The sequence below is a fragment of the Hyperolius riggenbachi genome, chromosome 4, assembly GCF_040937935.1.
Source record: "Hyperolius riggenbachi isolate aHypRig1 chromosome 4, aHypRig1.pri, whole genome shotgun sequence".
In the NCBI taxonomy this organism is placed as follows: domain Eukaryota; kingdom Metazoa; phylum Chordata; class Amphibia; order Anura; family Hyperoliidae; genus Hyperolius; species Hyperolius riggenbachi.
The window spans coordinates 472,986,951-473,008,608 of record NC_090649.1 but is presented as its reverse complement, the minus strand read 5'-3'; the positions used below and the strand labels follow the sequence as shown (position 1 = coordinate 473,008,608).

General features: G+C 46.0%; 1 long non-coding RNA gene across 1 annotated transcript in view; it reads left to right on the top strand.

Moving 5' to 3' along the window:
• Window positions 1-12,080: 12,080 nt before the first annotated feature.
• Window positions 12,081-21,658, top strand: part of LOC137504457 (uncharacterized) — a 240,638-nt gene continuing 231,060 nt past the window's right edge. The window contains exon 1 of the long non-coding RNA XR_011019486.1: window positions 12,081-12,406. This is a non-coding gene — a long non-coding RNA (uncharacterized lncRNA). The remainder of the gene's footprint in view (window positions 12,407-21,658) is intronic.

The window sequence follows — 21,658 nt, the reverse complement described above, 5'->3', positions numbered from 1 at the left end:
GTACTTGCCTTGCTTTGTCCAGTTGACTTTCCTCTACCTCAGGCTCGGAAGGGCATGTTTAAGGGCATCTCTTGTTCACTTTACTATTATCTAGGGTGTAGTGTCCCAAAACCACTAGTAGCTTTGGCCTCTGTGGTCCATACCACTGCCTGCAGCTCTGCACAAGCCTTGCTCTTTGTCCTCCCCCTTGGGCATGGCCTTCAGAGCCTGGGATTCAGGAAACTTGACAGGACAGAGCTTGGACACTTGCCTTGCTTTGTCCAGTTGACTTTCCTCTAACTCAGGCTCGGAAGGGCATGTTCAAGGGCATCTCTTGTTCACTTTACTATTATCTAGGGTGTAATGTCCCAAAACCACTAGTAGCTTTGGCCTCTGTGGTCCAAATTACCTCCACTTGTGACTTTTGATTAGCACTATTGGCCTCAGTGGCCTAGTTTGTGAATTTTGATTAGCACTATTGGCCTCAGTGGCAGGGCCGGGCCAAGGCATAGGCTGGAGAGGCTCCAGCCTCAGGGCGCAGTGTAGGAGGGGGCGCAAAATTCATTCAGCTGTCATTCCTAATTGTGTATGAAGGAGAAAGAAATAAGAAAAGGGGATACATAGCAGTGACTGCAAGCCAGATAACTAGATATTAAGGTCTTGGGGAGGTTGTGGGCCCTGTGGCCCTCTTAGTCTAATAGCAATCCGTGTGTGACAGCTGAGGTGGGAGGGATGGAGGGGCGCACTTTGGTGTCTCAGCCTTGGGTGCTGGAGGACCTTGTCCCTGCTCTGCTCAGTGGCCTAGTTACCTCTACTTGTTTGACTCTATATATTTGCACTAATTGGCCTCAGTGGCCCAGCCGCCCAAGTTCCACTTGTGTGACTCATCTACCTTGGACATGGCCTTCAGAACCTGGTAGGCAGGAAACCTTACACAACATGACACGACATGGCCCAGACTACACCTAGGCCTTGTCGTGTCATGTTGACTTTCCTGTCTCCCAGGTAGAAGGCCATGCCCAAGGTACACACTTTGCATTAGGATCAAGGGTATAGAGTACCTCGATTTGTGTTCTGTGGCCCATGCTACATGCACATGTCAACATTGTGTCCATTTTTTCAATATATCTTGTAAAAAAGTTTGTCTTCCATGTTGGAAGAATGTTGTTTCCATGTTGGAAAGTGTTGAATAAAAAATGTTGTTTTGTTACGTACCTCAGAGTGATCAGTAGTTGTTCTTGTGGTGTGACAGCTCTCCTCATGCTGCTGGTATCCTTCTTCCTTAGGTCACCCTTCACCATCTCCAAGAGGGTATCAAACCTGACAGGAGATGGAAAGGAAGACATTGTAAAGTTTGCTGTGGGAAACGGTGTTGTGGGGAGGGTGGGGATTGTATTCAGCTATGTGTACAGGGGTATGGGTGTTGTGGGGAGGATGTGTTTAGCCATGCATACAAGGGTAAAGTGGAGGGTGGGGGTGTGAATACAAGGGTTAAATAAGGTGTAGTAGGGGTTGGGGGTGGTTTGTAAAGGTATGGGTACTTACAGGGGTATGGACATCCTGGTGTAGCTGTAGAACTTCTCTGGGTGTCGTCTCAGGTCTCGGTACAGGGTCTGGAACTGTCCCTTCCTCTGTCTGCTCATGAGTAGAGGGTGCACCCACCATCTCCTGCGAGGAGCACGCTTCCTTCCCACATAATAGGAGGTGAAAATCAGAAAGTAGGCTATTCCAAGCCAAAAGCTGTACAAAATCACTGGATCCATGGTCCACACAGCAGTCTCCCTCTCCAAGGATGATGTCCAGACAGCAGTCTCTCTCCAACAATGACCCCAGTGCTTCTCCAGACCTTCCAGACCCAAGGTATTTATATTGTATGTTATCTCTTTAAAAAACGGAAACTGACCGGATCCGGATTGGAAACGGACCAGAACGGATCCGCATCTGTGTTCCGTTTTGTCAGAAAACGCAGGTGTGAATCGGGCCTTAGGCACCACCAGGGGAGGGTTCTGTGTGAGAGTAGGGTTGGGTTAAGCTGTGTTGTTGAACTATGTAATGATTTTTAACGTTAATGTATTTTTGTTATTATTTCCCGTCTGTTTTTACAACGGTTTTCATCGTTAACCAAGCTTGAAAATGATGTTTATCGTTATCAGATTTCGTTATCCACCTGCACCATTTCGTTATCTAGCCGGGCCTTTTTTTCACTGCGCCCTTTTTTCATGCACGCATTACTGTTGTATGTTGGCCCTATGGGCAGTTGTTATAATCAATAAAATGATTTGTTTAAAAAAAAAAAAGAAAAAAAAAGCATTGTTGAAGATAAAAATGACTTTACTGCCATCTGCTGTTTGAAAAGTAAAAGCTACTTTCGGTTAGTTCAGTTTTTTGTTAGTCCGATCTGAACCTGAAGTGCATGTGGAAAATCTGTTTGTCCTACATCATATATCCCAAAATGAGTGCAGTCACTGAAACAGGTTTTGTAATCCAAAAACGTATGTAAAAATGTCAGTGAAGACAACTACGTCAACGGCAAACAAGCAATGAGGAAGGAGAAGAGTATTGTAGAGAGCTCGGGTCACTCCCAGTCATAGTTGAGATGGTTTTTGTGAGATCTCAAAAGAGTGCTTCTGAATAACAGACTTTTTTAAAAGGTTATTTATTGAATTTTAAGAAACAATATACAATACGGGTCAAACAGATGGACCAAAATTAATGTAATGTTTTCTTATAAAATTCACAATTTACACCCGATGTTATACGAAATGTTCTTTTATTTTTCTCTATTTACCTAACGTAGGGGATACAGGACCAGGAATATGTTCTTTGTACTGGATTGTTTGGGAAGAAGGTCCTTTAGATTCTATTAGAATGTTTCGTCCCCAGCCCATCCATGAGAGATTCCTGTCCACAGAGAAGTGGAGATTCTCTTCAAGCATTGCAGTGTTGGCAACTTGGCAACAAATAAAGCTATCTTTGTAGATAGAGTCTTAGAAACCCCATCATTTCATATCCCCGTAGACAGAGCTGGGACAAGGTCCTCCAGCACCCAAGGCTGAGAGCTGGGACAAGGTCCATCAGAACCCAAGGCTGAGAGCTGGGACAAGGTCCATCAGCACCCAAGGCTGAGAGCTGGGACAAGGTCCATCAGTGCCCAAGGCTGAGAGCTGGGACAAGGTCCATCAGCGCCCAAGGCTGAGAGCTGGGACAAGGTCCATCAGCGCCCAAGGCTGAGAGCTGGGACAAGGTCCATCAGCGCCCAAGGCTGAGAGCTGGGACAAGGTCCATCAGCGCCCAAGGCTGAGAGCTGGGACAAGGTCCATCAGCGCCCAAGGCTGAGAGCTGGGACAAGGTCCATCAGCGCCCAAGGCTGAGAGCTGGGACAAGGTCCATCAGCGCCCAAGGCTGAGAGCTGGGACAAGGTCCATCAGCGCCCAAGGCTGAGAGCTGGGACAATGTCCATCAGCGCCCAAGGCTGAGAGCTGGGACAAGGTCCATCAGCACCCAAGGCTGAGACACCAAAGTGCGCCCCTCCATCCCTCCCACCCCAACCGTCACACACTGATTGCTATTAGACTAAGAGGTGCCCCAGGGCCCCCAACACCTTAATCTCTAGTTATCTGGCTTGCAGTCACTGCCATGTATCCCCTTTTCTTATTTCTCTCTGCTTCAAACACAATAGGGGAATGATAGCTGAGTGAGTTGTGAGCCCCCTCCTACACTGCGCCCTGAGGCTGGAGCCTCCCTCGCCTCTGCCTTGGCCTGGCCCATAGACAATTAATTTTTTATAGTAAAGCCACATAGCCCTGTGGAGATCCCAGGGACAGGAAGAGAGGCAGTACCTTTCCTGTGGTGATAAAAACACCATTAACCTCCCCTTACCAATCCCTTCTTCTTGCACTATGGTATACCAAAATAATAAAGAAAAAATCCTGGCTCCGGTATGGCTTCCCCAATCTAAACCCCTTCACTCCCCTTTTGTTTTTTTCCCCCTTTTTTTCTTTTCATGTCCACTAGTGAGAGCGTTTAACGTCAAGTCCCGGATGCTGGCGGTAAACGACCACCAAGTGCCTGTGTGAACCATCCTTTAAAGTGTACTTGAGCTAAAGCTCGGGTACAAAACCACATACTTACCTAAGAACACTGACAGACCTACCATGACGCAGCCTTATGCAGGGCCGGATTTGTACTTTTGTTCATTTTGATCAAAGTATTGCTTATGTGCTGGTAGACTAAATTCTTGAGATACTTAGGCTAAGGAAACTAAGCTAAGCTAAGATAAGAGGATTTCTACTGCCTCCTCTACTTTACAGAGGAACTGTTGTGAAAGTAACATAATGAATAAAATTACTTATTTTTTACAATATTCATTTATAGGTGATTTAGTCAGTGTTTGCCCATTGTACAATCTTTCCTTTCCCTGATTTATATTCGGACATTTATCACTGGTGGTGACATCTTTAGTCCTGCCAGGTGATCTGTACGGAATGTTCGTTACTGAGAGTTCTATGCACAGAGGTGATGCTGCTTGTTTGGTATTCGTAAAAGCTGTTATTTCCCACAATGCAATAAGGTTTACAGACAGCAAAGTGCCAGGACCATGGTCATGACATCACACTGTGGGAGGGGTTTCATTACAATATCAGCCATACAGACCGCCTTGATGATTCGAGAAAAGTTAAAGCTTTCTCATAGGAAAGGGGCTATCAGCTACTGATTGGAATGAATATCAATCCTGGGTTAAACTTTCTCTTTAACCACTCTGCGACCGCCTAAGGATGGCGGCCGCAGAGTGTCTCTCTCGTTCCTCCCGGACGCATATGTGCGTCATCTCGCGATGCACCAGATTTGCAGGGAGCTGGCGCCCGCTCTAGCACAGGCTCCCGTAAACAAACATTGCGGGGATCCGCTAGGAATAACAAACTATGTCCCAACAGGGGACCTGACCTATATGTACAAAAATAGTGACAGAGAGAATATCACTTGGTTGGTCAGCTGGGTATGGAGTGATGTACACCCGTGATCAACAGGTCACAAACATAAACGATTTATATGCGAGATCAGCAACTAGCAAATGATTGCCATTGTAGGTCTGTCTCGCACCAGTCAGTAACAATACATATATTTATTAAAAACACAATGCTTTGTAATGAGAGGTCTTTGCTGATTCCCCCCAGGTGGCTGGAAATCAGTCAACAAATACTGGGGTGCAGCTATTCACATCACAGCAAGGTGATAGAGCAAATACAGATACTTATATATGGCATTTAGGAGTGCGGTTAATATCTCAGCAGTGAATGATTGGTAAACAATTACCAACAGTCACAAACCAACCAGGCTGCTCCTACGTAGTAGTATAAAAATGCCTTCACAGAAGGTATAAAGCTGAGGTAGAAAGGGTGATATGTACAGTACATTCATTACAGTGCTCAGGTGTCAATTCAACTAGAACCAGTTTCACTCTATGAAAAGAGCTTTGTCAAAAAATAAGACACAGTGTACAAATAATAAATAGTAACCCCCCACCAGAGATTCCCCCAGCATTATAGCCCAAGACAGATCTTATAGCTCCGTTAGGAGGCTGCCAGCCATGGCTGGATCTTAGAAGAAAAAATCTATTTACTATTTGCACAGCACTACAATCTAGTGCAGCGCTGTACTGGGGACAACCCTGTCACTTAGCTGTCCCCCGGAGTGGCTCAGAATTGGATCCCTCTCATAAGCTGTTGCCTATGAGAGGTGATCCTTGTGCTGGATCTTGGAGAGAGGGAGGGGAAGGGAGGGGAAAAAAAAAAAAAAAAAAAAAAAAAAACTAAATTAAATAAAAAAAAAATGTTTTAAATGAAAATAAAAAAAAAAGTCATCGCAGCAGCAATCAGATGCCACCAACAGAAAGCTGAAAAAAGTACCGCCCAAAGAAAGCCTAATTTGTGGCGAAAAAAACTGTATAGATCATTTTGTTTTGATAGGTAACGATAAAGTTATTGGTGAATGGGAGGAGCGTGATGTGAATATTGCTCTGGTATTTAAGGGCAAAAAACCTGTGGTTGGGAAGTGGTTAACCACTTCAGGACCACAGGCTTTCCCCCCCTAAAGACCAGGCCATTTTTCACAAAAATGCCCACTGCAGCTTTAAAGAGGAGCTGTTAGGTATAAGGTCTCAGAGAAAAAAAACACATATATCAGTAGCTAAAGATTGGCTGTACTTACATTACATATGCATTTCACTGTCCACATTTGGATTTCACAGAATTTTTATATAGTATTTGCAGAGAATGATGCACCTGACAGCTCATGGCAGGTTCCATGTTTGTCTGTCTCCTATGAAGCCAATTGTGTCGTCATGTCCTCCCTGCTTCCTGATGATTCGACTCGCAAAAAAGATCCTAATGGACAACACTACTGTGCAGTGAATATTAATTAGCCATGTGGCTAGGAACAATGGCGGACTCATGCAGTATACTCTGCCCTTTGATTTTTCAGTGCTGTGAGCTGGACTGCATTACAAGCTGCTGTAACATGAGCCTGTAACTTCTCACTAGCAGCCGAGGGGAGGACCCAAGGTGGGGAGAAGCAGCCCCAGAATGCTTTGCAGTATGTTATGCGGCCTCTCGTCCTACTTACAGAGCTTGGGAATAACAGCCTTGCTGTTCAGCACACATCAAAAGTAAGAGAGATTTTTAACTTCAGTATTGCCTTTTTGGCTTCCTTCTAAACTGTTTAACACAGGAGAATAGAGGTTTAAATTAGCTTTTGCAGCCTGACAGTTACTCTTTAAGGCCTCGCTGCAGGGCTGCACAACTCAGCACACAAGTGATTCCCCCTTTTCTTCCCACCAACAGAGCTTTCTGTTGGTGGGGTCAGATCGCCCCCCAGATGTTTGTGTATTTTTAGTAAATATTTGTTTTTTTTTAAAAAAATTAAATTTATGTGTTTTCCTTTATATTTTAATACCCCTCCCTCCCCCCGTCTGCCTATTACAGCGATCGGCTGTGATAGGCTTCAGCCCCCCCTCTGTGCCCAGTGTACTATACATTACCTGTCCATGGCTGCTGCTTGTCCTCTGCTGGTTCCGGGCGTTATCCTTCGTCCATACAAGCGACTCAAGTGGTTTCCAGAGTAACGTGGGCGTGTGTTTGACGTCACATATGTGCTCCCATTACTCTGGAAACCATGTGAGCGCATGTATGGATGAAGGAAGGTGCCCGGAGGCAGTGGTGGCCACGGACAGGTAATGTATAGATTGCACTGGGCACAGGGGGGAGGGCATTGCACATTAGGAGGACAGGCTGATTACAGATGGATTTCACTCAGCATGAAATTGTTTGGGAATTTGCCTGCGGTGTATTATTATTATTATTTAGTATTTATATAGCGCCGACATATTACGCAGCGCTGTATAGTGTATATATATATTGTCTTGTCACTAACTGTCCCTCAAAGGAGCTCACAATCTAATCCCTACCATTGCCATATGTCTATATTATGTAGTGTATGTATTCTAGTCTAGGGCCATTTTTTTTTTTTTTTTTTTTTTTTTTAGGGGGAGCCAATTAACTTATCCATATGTTTTTGGAATGTGGGAGGAAACCGGAGTGCCCGGAGGAAACCCACGCAGACACGGAGAGAACATACAAACTCTTTGCATATAGTGCTCTGGCTGGGATTCGAACCAGGGACCCAGCGCTGCAAGGCGAGAGAGCTAACCACTACGCCACCGTGCTGCTAACTACGCCCACCGTGCTGTGTATGGGCAGTTGACAGATCTCTCTCTAATCAGATTAGATTAGAGAGAGATTTGTCTCTTGATCGAATTTGCCCATCCTCGCCTGATGTATGGGCACCTTAAAGTGGACCCAAATTAAAAATACAAGATTTCAGAAATAAAATCAATTCTCTAAATTATAATAATAAATAGCAGCCTTTTTTCAGCTGCATGATGACAAATATAATATATTTTACATTTATTGGAGGAACCCCTCCCTTCCTTTCATATTGCCGGGACAGAATCCGGCAGACTGGTGGAGTAGGTGGTGTCAGGCAATGGAGGAATTGCTAATGGCTGCCACCTGTATAATCCTAGTTATAAAAGAGAAGGGTGAAAAGCATGCACTGAAATGCTCATAGGTTTGAAGGATTGTTTATTTATCTTTGTACTGTTTGGGCTTGAGTCACAAAACGGTGCTAACCTACTTAGCACGTCTAAAGTCTTTAGACGTGCTAACCAGGGTGCTAAGTAGGTTAGCACCATATTTCTCAATCAGATCGCGCACAAAGTTTTGTGCGCAAAGTTTTGCGCGCCCAAAGTCCTATGCGAGTGCTAAGTCCCATAGGCTTTAATGGGTACTTCGCGCGGAGCGCCCTGCGCATAAAGTTTTACGCGCGAAAAGCTCGTTTAGACGTGCTAAGGGGGTTTTCACAGGCGTGCTAACAGTTAGCACCGCTTTGTGAATCAAGCCCTATGTGTCAGAGTGGTGCAACTAAATATCTGTAATTAAAAAAATGTTTGGTTTGGGTCCGCTTTAACACCCAGGTATATGAATCTTTGAGTAGATGGGTGAGTGTGTAGTGACCCTTTTTGCATAGATGCTGCCTGTCTTGGCCCAAACCTGTCCATGGGTCACTCACTGATTGGTTCCTGCTCTGACCTCTTATTATTATTTTTTTAGTATTTATCTAGCGCTGAAATCCTCTGCATTGCTGTACAGAGTCATGTCACTTAACTGTCCCTCACAATCCAATACTTATCATATTCATATGTCCATCATATTCTAGGGCCAATTTTAGGGGCAAACTAACTAACTTATCTTGAAAAACACAAAGCGAGACCGAGAGCCCAATATAGTGTAGTACCCTAGTAGCAGATGATATGGGGCTTGATTCACAAAGCGGTGCTAACCTACTTAGCACGTCTAAAGTCTTTAGACGTGCTAACCAGGGGGCTAAATAGGTTAGCACCAGATTTCTCAATCAGATCGTGCACAAAGTTTTGTGCGCAAAGTTTTGCGCACACAAAGTACTATGCGCGTGCTAAGTCCCATAGGCTTTAATGGGCACTTCTCGCGGAGCGCCCTGCGCTCTGTGCAGTGCGCGCGTAAAGTTTTACGCGCGAAAAGCTCGTTTAGATGTGCTAAGGGGGTTTTCACAGGCGTGCTAACAGTTAGCACCGCTTTGTGAATCAAGCCCAAAGTGTGTAATCAAGCAATGGTTATACTCACAAGTATAGGTTGCCACAAAAGGCAACCACTAGAGAGGCAGGTGGTGAGAATTATAACCTGACCCCACTCAGGTATAAGAAGTCGCTCTCTGTAGATAGAAAAAAGGGGATACACCCCTCCACCAGGGGTGGACTGGTTGATTTGTAAAACAGTATAACAGAGGTGCCAACAAGGGTAAAAGCGATTAAAAACCGTTTAAAAGGGAGAAGTTGGTGGACTCACCTCCCTTGTAGAAAGAAACGGACAATAGGAAATTACTCACATACAAAGTAACTTTTATTAAAAGCTCCAAGATTTGCAACGCGTTTCACGGGTCACTATCCCGCTTCATCAGGCAATAGTTTGGAGGGTACACAGACGGGTCAATATCCTGGCTAAGTGCCATTGTCTGTTTTTTCTACGAGGGAGGCGAGTCCACCAACTTCCCCCTTTTAAACGGTTTTTAATCACTTTTACTCTTGTTGGCGCCTCTGTTATACTGTTTTACTAATTAACTTATCTGTGTGTTTTTGGGATATGGGAGGAAACAAGAGTACTCCCTGCCCTGATGCTGGCCTGTTTGTTGGTAAATACTGTCCATGGGCACTCTTATTTTGTCCGGCCCACTGCTTATTCACAGTTACCCGTCCTGACACCAGTTTGTCTATAGTTATCCCCTGATTGCTCCTTGCCCTGATTCTGGCTTGTATACTGGTGAGGTGCAGTCATCCACCTGTTCTAACCATTGTTTTGTGACGATCACCCTCCCTGCCCTCCCTGTCCACTTTCCTTGTCAGATCTGTGACAACCATGGTTCTCATGGAGAGAAGGGCTGTAACTACAGGGCAGCAGCCTTTACGATCGCAGGGGTCCCAGAACTGTGGAGGGGCTCAACTAGTAACCTTCTCTTCCTCCGATACAGAGGACTATACTTCAGATCTGGTGTTTTGTGGCTCTGCTTGTTATGGGTGTGAAGATCATGTTGGCCAAACTTATGTTTTATGACCCTTGTGAGATGGGCCCCAAGGCCGTGAAGGGCACCAAGGGAAGGGGTGTGAACATTGGGGGGGGGGGGGCGTTATCAACGTTCACCTGGGAGGGCTCTTGAATTGTAGTTACACTGCTGATGGGCATTGTACTCGAATGATGTTTTAACATCAGATTTTAGTGTCTTTTTGCCAGAAGTGGTGCCAACCAAGTGAATAAATACAAATTACAGCAAAGCATCACCTAATTTACCCCGAAGTGCCGGCAATAAACTCTCCGTCACCTGGGTTATCAGGTTCATCGGTGTTATCGTTATCTGTTTTACGCCTGTTGATAGGTTAATAAACGTCTCCTTCACACCGGACCATTGCCAAGTGGTGCAGCTGAACTTGTTCAACTCAGGGCTGATGGGTAAATATTGACTTTGTAGCCATAAAGTAATTCAGGCTAAGTGAGACACAACTTTGCCAAATGCACTTTGAGTTCCACCAATGCTGTAAGTGGCTGCCACGTGGCCTGATGTGTTATATAATAGGAATGATGGTGTGTTGGTGCACCTGATTTATTAAGGCTCTCTGGTGCTCAAGAGCATTGGAGAACATAAGCAATCCTGCAGACCTGGCTTGCATAATTTTTAAAGAAGAAATTTAACCAAGGTTTGAACTTCATCCCATACCTTTCCCACCAGAAATATTTACCCTTTCTCAAATAGATCATCAGAGGGGGTCTGTGTGGCTGATATTGTGGTGAAACCCCGCCCACGTAGTGATGTCAGGGCCAAGGCCAAGGACAGATTCCTTACTGTGAGCCTCATTGCATTGTGGGGAATAATGGCTGTTTCCAACTGCCAAGCCAGCAGTATCTCCCTCTGTGCATACAGTATACAGTATATACTGTATATATCTTCTAGGAGAAAATTACTTGAATAAGGGACCAGGGCACTTTACATGAGACAGCATCTCCTCCCTGGAGGCCCGCAGCATCTGATCCCCCGGGATGCCGGGTAGGTGCTGCACTAGCGCCGCATCACTCACCCGCTCTCAGCAGATTAGCGATGGGAATCACCAGCCACACATAAAGTCCTGCTTCCTCTCTGACTACAGCGGCGCCTTATGTGACCCGTCAGCATGTAGTAGGTCACATGAGGCACTGCTATAGCCATGGATACAGGATGCTGGATGGAGATCCCATCGCTGGAATGCTGAGAACAGGTGAGTGAAGCGGCGCTGCGCATCTATGGAGGGGGAGAGAGAGACTGCAAGGACGGGTGTACCGATTGGGTGCTGCAACTCAGACGTCTGATTATTTGTGATCTGCAGAATCACTAATAATACAGACGCTATACCTGATTATGTGGTGATCTGCAGTATCACCAATAATACTAGTATAGCTAGCTGAGAGTAAGGTGTGGTGTTTGGTGCAACAGTATAGACTTCTCCAGAGGAGCTGGAGGGTCTACCAACACAAATAACAATACCTTTATCAGAGGAGCTGGCAAAGTACTAACAATGAGAGAACTAAAGAAGTTTGGCTAAACCTTACCAGAGGGGCTGGTAAGGTACTGACAGTACAAATGACTGAATAGTTAACTAGACCTTTCCAGAGGAGATAGGAAGGTAATAACAGCACAGGTGGCTGAATAGTTTAGCAAGACCTTGTCAGAGGAGCTTGCAAGGTACTAACCAGGGCCGTTTCTTGCCCCGTTCAGCCGGTTCTGCTGAACGGGGCGCCGATGAGAGACAGATTGGGGGGGCGCCAGGCAGAAAGGTGTGACGTCACAGGTCACATGACCAGAGGGCTCCTCTCCTCTTTCTCCTATGGGCCAGCGGCAGCGTGACTGACAGTAACAGGTGCCAGTCAGTCATGCTGCAAGTTGAAGTTAGTGCTGGTTCTTCCTGCTCCTCCTCCCTCCCCTCGGCTTAGTCACATGACAGTGACGTCTTTCTGGGCTCTGGAGTCTGGCGCGTAGTTCGAACCTGCACAGCTGCTGGTCTTACACACATTTCGCACACACTGTGCTTGAAGTGTGGGGCAGCGACAGAAGAGAGACTGCTAGGAGCACCCAGCCATGACGAGGAGGAGGGAGAGAGCCAGCCCGGCAAGAGAGAGAGGGGGGCCTGGAGACACCGAGACAGCACACAGAGCCTGTCATCAATAATCCTGTGGCAGGAGCCTGAGCCAAGCAGGAGGAATGGACTGTACACACTGCAGAGAGCCAGGCCAGGGGGAGACAGTAACACACTAAGGTACAATCATAGGGCAGCAAATCTATTACTGTGTGAAACAGAGACTGAAACTCTGTCATACCCTGTGATAATAGCCTTTGAGGTGTGGGTAATATTTATTTTTCACATTTATTCATATTACTTATGCTTTGTTTGTGCGGGTTCCTTGTGTGTGTTATGGCTGTTTTGGAGAGAGATGGTTAGGTGACACTGACAAGGTCTTTGACGTTTGAGCACTGAGCCCAGAAGTCTGTGTGTCCCTCACTGCAGCTTTGGTCCTGGTCCCACTGTCAGTCCCGTAGTGATGGGTTAGCAGCTTGCGCGGGCGCACTTTTCACAATCACACCCAGGAGCATTATACTCTGTGCAGAGAAGGCTTCTGGCCGTGGGATCATGAGAAGCACCTGCGCATGCACTATGGGACTGACAGCAGTACCTAGGAGAAGACCAGAGCTGCAGCAAGGGACACACAGACCTCTAGCGGCTGAATGAAGCCCCGGGTAATTTTCAGTTATCTAAGGTTTTTCTGGGCGGAACTTTGGGTCTGCCCATGATCCATCATCACCATGCTCATGTTCCAGTGCATGGCCACACCCCTTTTATTTTATTTTTTTTGCTGCGCGTGCCTCATATGGCAGTCTCCCATGCCAGTGAACCCAGGACCTGTATAGCCGCCCCACCACCCTCTGGAGCAGCCCCTGCATAGTCATGCCATAGACTCCTTAGAAGAGCTCACAATCTATTCCCTGCCGTAATCATAGTCCAAATAAAATTATTTTGTAGTTATATAGCACTGACATATTTGTGAATCCGGGGGGGGGGGGGGGGGGGGTGGGTGGGAGGGAGGGGGAAGGTTGGAGGCAGGGGCGGGGGGTGGGCGGTGGGCCCCAGGTTGAAACTTCCCTGGTGGGCCCTTAGTGTCCCAGTCCGACCATGATGTGACGTCACGTCACTGCTAGGCAGGGCCGCGCCTGGGTCTGTGCATTGCACCCAGGCGCCGGCCTCTGACAGGCGCTGGCGGGTCTACCGTCCTAACTTATCTCCCCGGGATGAGGATCTCCCCACTCCATTCCCAGCGACACACTGTGCGGGGTGGGCGGCTGTGCCTGACGTCACATGTAGACGTCGGCGCAGCCCAGTGGGGAAACAGGCAGCCCACCTGACCTCATGTCACGCTTGATGGGGGGAGGAGCCACAGCCTCAGCGTGTGAGACTGACGCCCACCCGACCCGTGGTATGTGCGTGGACAGAGCCAGAGTAGAGTCTAGAGAGACTCACTCTGAGAGAGCGACTAGCAGCGCCACCACAGACACAGTGAGTGCCCGCAGCCCGGCCAGCTCCTCCTAATGCCGCCCGCCACCGTGGTCACAGTCAGCTGCAGCCGCCTGCCTGCCTGTCTGCCTGCCTATATCCTCCTACCTCCTCCACCCAGACCCAGCCAGAGGTGAGTGAATTGCTGTGCTGCCAATAAGATTGCATTTGTGGGGAAATCTGGCTACCATTAAGATTGCATTTGTGGAGAAATATGCTGCCATTAAGATTGCATTTGTGGGGAAATCTGGCTACCATTAAGTCTTAATGGCAGCAGATTTCCCCACAAAGGCAATCTTTATGGCAGCAGATTTCCCCACAAAGGCAATCTTTATGGCAGCAGATTTCCCCACAAAGGCAATCTTTATGGCAGCAGATTTCCCCACAAAGGCAATCTTTATGGCAGCAGATTTCCCCACAAAGGCAATCTTAATGGCAGCATATTTCCCCACAAAGGCAATCTTATTGGCAGCAGTCGATTTCCCCACAAAGGCAGTCTTATTGGCAGCAGTCGATTTCCCCACAAAGGCAATCTTATTGGCAGCAGTCGATTTCCCCACAAATTGTGGGGAAATCGACTGCTGCCAATAAGATTGCCTTTGTGGGTAAATCTGCAGGACATGGGTGTGGTTATGTGGTTGGGCGCGGTTAATTTAACCACTCCCATAGGCGCCAGAGAAAATCTTGCACCCAGGTGCCAGGCACCCCAGGCTCACCCCTGCTGCTAGGAGTCGGTGACGCGCGGACACGGTGCAGCAAGACTGAGGCAGGAGGAGCTGTGTGCACCAGCATTTGAAAAAAAATAAAAATGGTGAGTTGGTTTCAAGAAGCCTTTTGACATGATTTCACTTAGCAGCTCTGATTTTGGGGAAGGGGGGGGGGGGGCATATTTTTGGACTCTCGAACTGGGTGAAATTTAGCCTAGAAACTGCCCTGGTACTAACAATCACTGGTGACTAGAGTAGTCAGACAGGCAAAGTACGATAACAGGCACTGGCAGGCAGAGACAGTACCAAAACGGCAGGCAAGAGAGTAGTAATATCAGGCAGAGGTTCAGCAGCTAAAGTCAGAAAGGCAGAGGTACAGAAACATTTAGCAATAGCAAGGTTAGAGAGTAGCCAGAATCATACACGGGTTATCAGAAATACAATGTAATATTAACTAACTATAGATAGATGTATATTGCAAACACTGCATATACATCTATCATCAACTGGAACGGCACTAGGTCTGAGCGCTAACACAAGTGTATTCGCAACAGCAGACGAGTTGCCAATGATTAGTGAAGGCTTAAGAAGCCGAAGAGAGCCCAGCGCCACGCCCCCTAACAATCAGCCAATCTGAGCAGCGCGAGTCAACCCTGACGTCAGCCGACCGGCAGGTCAGCTGACGCGCCTTCTTCCAGCATAAAGGTCCTGTCTCCGTGCGCGCCCGTGCGATACAGAGACCCTATGAGCAAGAGACAATGCCGTTCCCAGCGTGCTAGACGCCGCCGGGACGGACAAGGCCTGTGAACAGGGAACAAAGGCGACTGCGGGTATAACATGCGTATCCGCAGCCGCCAAGTTTACAGATGTTACAACGGGGACATTTGGGGAGGGGAGCCGTCTCTTGCTGACCTCTAATGTTTGCCACCTGATGCACGTTGCTTTATGGAAGAAACCCAAAGATAGAAATTCATGAAGTAACAAATGCTTATCCAGCCCAAAAGTATATGGAATATATAGATCCAGAAGAAACAAGTTATTTGGCAAGCAACAGAAGTTTCTTAACGGAGCTCAATCTAAGTTACAAAAAAAATATGCATCTTTCAGATGGCAATTCCGTTGCTGCTGAAGGAATTGCACATGGAATTCTTATTGCAATGCCTACAGATTCAGTCTGACTATACCACAAATGGAAATGCTGCATGTCGCTAAGCTAGAGGGTGGAATGGACCCTTATCTCTAAGACAACTGACAACCAAAGGCCTAATCATAATACCATCCAAAGTGATCATGGTACTATCCAGAATGGAGAAATATGGTAGCCACAGCTAGAGCAGATAAGAACCTTTATCAACTGGTCACAGGGACCAAGCTAGACTATACAACAGAAGCCAAACAGGCTGTCTGAGGTCATCGAGCCCACACCCCGTTCATTTGTCCAAAGAAATCTTGGAAACAGACACACAAGCCACGTAACCAATATTTTTGGGCCTCTTAAAAGGTACCTGGGTATTATTTATTTCTGGGCTATTTAACTTGTGTCGTGGTGGGGGGAGTATACAGGATCTTCTCAAAAAATTAGCATATTGTGATAAAGTTAATTATTTTTTGTAATGTACTGATAAACATTAGACTTTCATATATTTTAGATTCAAATACACACAACTGAAGTAGTTCAAGCCTTTTATTGTTTTAATATTGATGATTTTGGCATACAGCTCATGAAAACCCAAATTTCCTATCTCAAAAAATTAGCATATTTCATCCGACCAATAAAAGAAAAGTGTTTTTAAAACAAAAAAAGTCAACCTTCAAATAATTATGTTCAGTTATGCACTCAATACTTGGTCAGGAGTCCTTTTGCAGAAATGACTGCTTCAATGCTGCGTGGCCTGGAGGCAATCAGCCTGTGGCACTGCTCAGGTGTTATGGAGGCCCAGGATGCTTCGATAGCGGCCTTAAGCTCATCCAGAGTGTTGAGCACAGTAATGCCATGGTAAGTGCTGCTTCTCTGTAGCCCAGGTCAGGCGCTTCTGCCGCTGTTTCTGGTTCAAAAGTGCGTTCATGCTTCCATCTGCTGAAAAGCTTTATGGAGATGAAGATTTCATTTTTCAGCACGACCTGGCACCTGCTCACAGTGCCAAAACCACTGGTAAATGGTTTACTGACCATGGTATTACTGTGCTCAATTGGCCTGCCAACTCTCCTGACCTGAACCCCATAGAGAATCTGTGGGATATTGTGAAGAGAAAGTTGAGAGACGCAAGACCCAACACTCTGGATGAGCTTAAGGCCGCTATCAAAGCATCCTGGGCCTCCATAACACCTGAGCAGTGCCACAGGCTGATTGCCTCCATGCCACGCCGCATTGAAGCAGTCATTTCTGCAAAAGGATTCCCGACTAAGTATTGAGTGCATAACTGAACATAATTATTTGAAGGTTGACTTTTTTGTTTTAAAAACACTTTTCTTTTATTGGTCGGATGAAATATGCTAATTTTTTGAGATAGGAAATTTGGGTTTTCATGAGCTGTATGCCAAAATCATCAATATTAAAATAATAAAAGGCTTGAACTACTTCAGTTGTGTGTATTTGAATCTAAAATATATGAAAGTATAATGTTTATCAGTACATTACAGAAAATAATGAACTTTATCACAATATGCTAATTTTTTGAGAAGATCCTGTATATACATAAACTCTTGGAAACTGTCCATTAAAAAACAATCCTGAGATATATTTAAAAACAAAAGTTTGGTACTAACTTCGGTAGTGGAACTATTTCAAGGCTTCACCGGTTCATCTACATGCCAACCATCTAATGCTAGGACATTTGTTATCTTCTAATCAGGAGCGCGGCTGTGAATTAGCACAATTGCACTGGGCATGCACGAGTATGGTCCGCACATGCCCAGTAGAGGGAAGCCCTGGGGCACAGAGGAATTTGTAATAATAATAATAATATACTCATCCACGATCATGTTCCTGGCCAGGAGGAACCTATTTGGTCCAATGGATCGAATAGGAATAGAGAGAACCAACGCTGGATCGATGGCATGAAGAAGGACCAAGGAAGCCTCTGGACCATTCAGATACTTCCCTAAGTAAGTATCAAACTTATGTTTTAAAATTCAGTTCAGGATTGCTTCGCATCCAGACCTTGTTTCCCCCTTATGGACCAGAGCAGTTTTAAAATTTTAGCTATGTCCCTATTTAATCAGCAATAACTTTATCCTTACTTATGACACCTAAATGAAATATATATATCATTTTTTTCAAGACAAACTAGGCTTTCATTGTATGGCATTTATCTTGAATTTTGTTTTCTATGCATTTTAATGCAAAAAGAGGAATAAAATTGAAAAAACACATTATTTCTGTTTTACCAATTCCAGTTTAAAAATAAAAAGAGCTATTGTAGATAAAACCACGAATTTTGTTTGGCTATTTCTACCGTTTATCACAAAACTTAGTTTACGTTTCTGTCACAATCAATGGTGAGGATTTGTGATTCTGAAATAATGCTACAGTGTTTATTTTTCACTATAAGCTGAGAAAATAAAAGCATTTTTAGTGGTAAAGATCAATCTTATTGGCCCAGGGAATATATATTCCCTTTCACCAATAAGTGCTACTGCAAATAGTGCCAGAGGTGTGCACAGGAGCAATGCCCAACCCTGCAAAACTGTGCTTTAGCTACAAGACATATATGTACTTATATATCTTGTAGCTAAGAGGAAATTACACAGGACGTAGATATACTGTAGTGGTGGATAAAGTGGTTAAAGAACAAACCAAAATTGCCTGTCATAATAATCAAGTGCCAGTAAACATCACTCATTCTGAAAAACACTTTTAACTGTTTAAAAGCCTCATAAAGTAAAAATGTATGTGGTTGCAGGGTTAAAAAAAATTCTGCCGCCTGGCAGGGTATGCAGAAAGCGTTTTTATAGTGTCCTGTTTCGGATGTTGGACTGGCTTCTCCTCTTCATCCACCAGTGATGCTGCACTCCCGACATCCTCTTCTGACTTCCGATCACATGTGATTGTATGTGGTCGGGGCTCAGAAGATTGTGTCAGCGGTGCAGTGTCATCGGGGTCGTGGAAGAGGGGTGATGGAAGAAACTCTTCCATTACCCCTCTTCCACCACTGGGTGGCATTGCCACTGACACTATCTTCCTTAAACCCCGACCACATGCAATAACATGTGATCGGAAGTCAGAAGAGGATGTTGGGAGTGTAGCGCCCAGGGCTGGTTATAGACTTTTTGCTGCCTGAGGCAAACTTGTGAGGATGCGTCCCACCCCAAATTGGAATGATCGCACAGCACCCGACAATTTTCACCGCAAATTATAGCTCAGTATCGGTAGGTAGCCAGGTATAGGTGGCCCCAGTATTGGTAGCTAGGTACAGGTGCCCCCAGTATAGGTTAGTCAGGTACAGTGTCCCCCAGTATAGGCAAGCCAGGCACTCTCTTCACTTCCTGTTTCTGCCTGGTGCTGACCCCAGACTTTGCCACCCGAGGAAGTTGCCTCACTTGGCATCATGGGTGGACCGGGCTTGGCAGCGCCACAGGTGAATGAAGAGGAAAAGCTGATCCAGCAACTGGAACAGGTAACTAGAAAACGCTCCCTGCACCACTCTGCATAAACTCATTAGACAGAACAATTAGTTCTGCCAGCTGACGTAAAAATGAATGCGCATCTTCAAACAAAATATTTCGTTTGAAGATGCTAATGGGTTAAACCAAAAAGATCTATATTTTTATGCTTAAAATAATTGTTTTTTTTAAAAAACAAAAAGCTACTTTGGAAAGCTGACAAAAAGAAGTGCCAAAGAAACAAATAAAATGGCCACACTCAGAGGTTGTTGGGTTCACCGTAATATATCATTAACAGCTGCTGGTGGCGTTCCATTTGGAACCAAAATGCCCGGCTTTTACGGGACTAAACCTGTTCACCTCGGCTGCTACTGGGAAAACATCCACCTGGTGCCAACATGAAATTGTTACAGTTCAGGTGCTGTAAATCGTATCAGTAGATGGTTTATCTGCAAATATTATTTCACTGATAAGTGGCTGATAAGAAAACTCATGGCAAAACCAATCGTGCAACTTTTATTGTGCAGCCAGTCTGAAAAGCGGTTATTTTTTCTGTATCAAGTAGGGATGGTTGGAAATTCCAATTCCATGGAAATTCTGATTGCCGAAAATGTCGATTACCGATTCCATGGATTTCTGAAATCTGATTTCCGATTACCGATTTCTGAGGAAAGTAATTTTTTTGTGATTTTTTTTTTAAATATGAAGCAGAGTCCCCAGTATCTGGCACTGGTGGGGATCGCCTAATGACGGATACATGTGCTTGCCGGTTGCTTCAGCAACTGGCCTAAAAAGAAAAAACCTCTGCCGAAATACTCATCGAGCCTCATCGAGCCTCCAGCAATGTCTTGCAGCCTTCCTCTTGCTCCTAGTGGTTTTCCGGCTTCTCCGGTGCTTGGAAGCCGGCGTGTCACCTGACCTGTATCGGGTCATGTGACATGCTGACTTGCGTACATGGACGCTGGAAACGTTAGGAGCCAGCTAAGAGCATCAGGAAAACTAGGAGCCAGCTAGGAGCATCAGGAAAGCTGTAAGATCGTCACGTCTGTCGTCACCACGCCGGCCGCCTCGTGTCATCACTGCGGCCGGCGTGACAGTACTGCACACGCGCGATTAAACCGCGCATGCGCAGTACTGTCACGCCAGCTGCCGTGATGACGCGAGGCGGCCGGCGTGGTGACGACAGACGTGACGTTTCAGGAAGAAGGAGCCCGACACTCGGGCCCAGTGTCACCGGGAGCCACCGGGGAGCCATTTCTGGCCAGGCCCTGGGAGAAGAGCCAGATGGATGCCGTGGGACCTCCCGACCTACAGTGGGCTGCAGAAAGCCCCAGGTGAGTACCAATTTTGTTTTTATTTAGAGCTCGGAGTCCCTTTAAGAGCCTACAAACACCCCACCAGCACCACAAAAACAAAGTCATTGTTATCCCTCAGACATGACTTCCAGTTGCCTGAAATCTGGATGATGAGGACTTTGCTGTAGTCAGTTAACTATAATACTTCTGAATATTGGACCAATCAGAGACTGAAGAATTTTACTGTGGTAATCGGAACACCATAGAAATTTTAGGCCAATCACAGGACTCAGAAATACTCAGCAGTATCCTAGTCTTGTGATTGGTGTAAAATTACAGCAGTACTCCGATTTTCCCTGAAAAATTCGGCATTCTCTGATTGGTCTAGTGCTTCCCAGTTCTGAGATTGGGCTAAAATTCCTAAGTTGCGGTGATGCAGCATTTTCACAGAAATACGATTCCCAAGACTTCCGCTGCAGTAAGCCCATTTCTGATCAGAGATGTGGAAATTTCAATTCCGCGGACACTGCATAAGCATCTCTAGTATCTAGCTCAAATGACTGACATTTAACCAAACGTTTTATATACAGTATTATAAAAGATATTTCGCCAGTAATCCAAGAGGCTTCAACAAACTCAACCGGGGTGAGGGGCATTGCCAACACTTCAGTTATTGGGTCATTCAAGCACCACAGGGTAGATTTACTAAATAAGGGGTTTAAAGGGAACCAGAGACGTTGGGGGTAAGCTATTATAAATACCTGGGGCTTCCTCCAGCCCCATAAGCCTAGATCGCTCCCACGCCGCCAGCCGGTGCCGGATCCCGTCATTACCGCCAGTCGGCCGACAGACGCGGCCAATTGTCCGCATCACAGGGGGTTCCCTCCATATAAGTACGCGTGAGGCTGCATACTGCGCAGTCGCATGCGTACGGGTAGGGAGGGAGCCCCTGTGATGCGGACAATTGGCCGCGTCCGCCGGAAGTGACGGGACCCGGTACCGGCGATACAGGAAGTGGAGGATGGCGACGTGGGAGCGATCCAGGCTTATGGGGCTGGAAGAAGCCCCAAGTATGTATAAAAGCTTTTTCTATTTTTAATGAAGGTTCCTCTCTGGTTCCCTTTAAAGGAGCTTGAGACTTACCAGCATAATGGGCATTGCTCAAATAGCGCAACACATATTATACACAGCCTACATGTTGCTTGTACATTTTGAGCAGTCGGTGTTTAGGAGGAGGCTGGGTGACGAAGGTAGGCTGTGTGATAATAATAGGCAACAGCATGAGCGCTGCCAATTTCTCCCTGTTTCCCCCAAAAATGTGTAAACCATTTTATGGCCAGCTGCCCCCAGGTTCACAC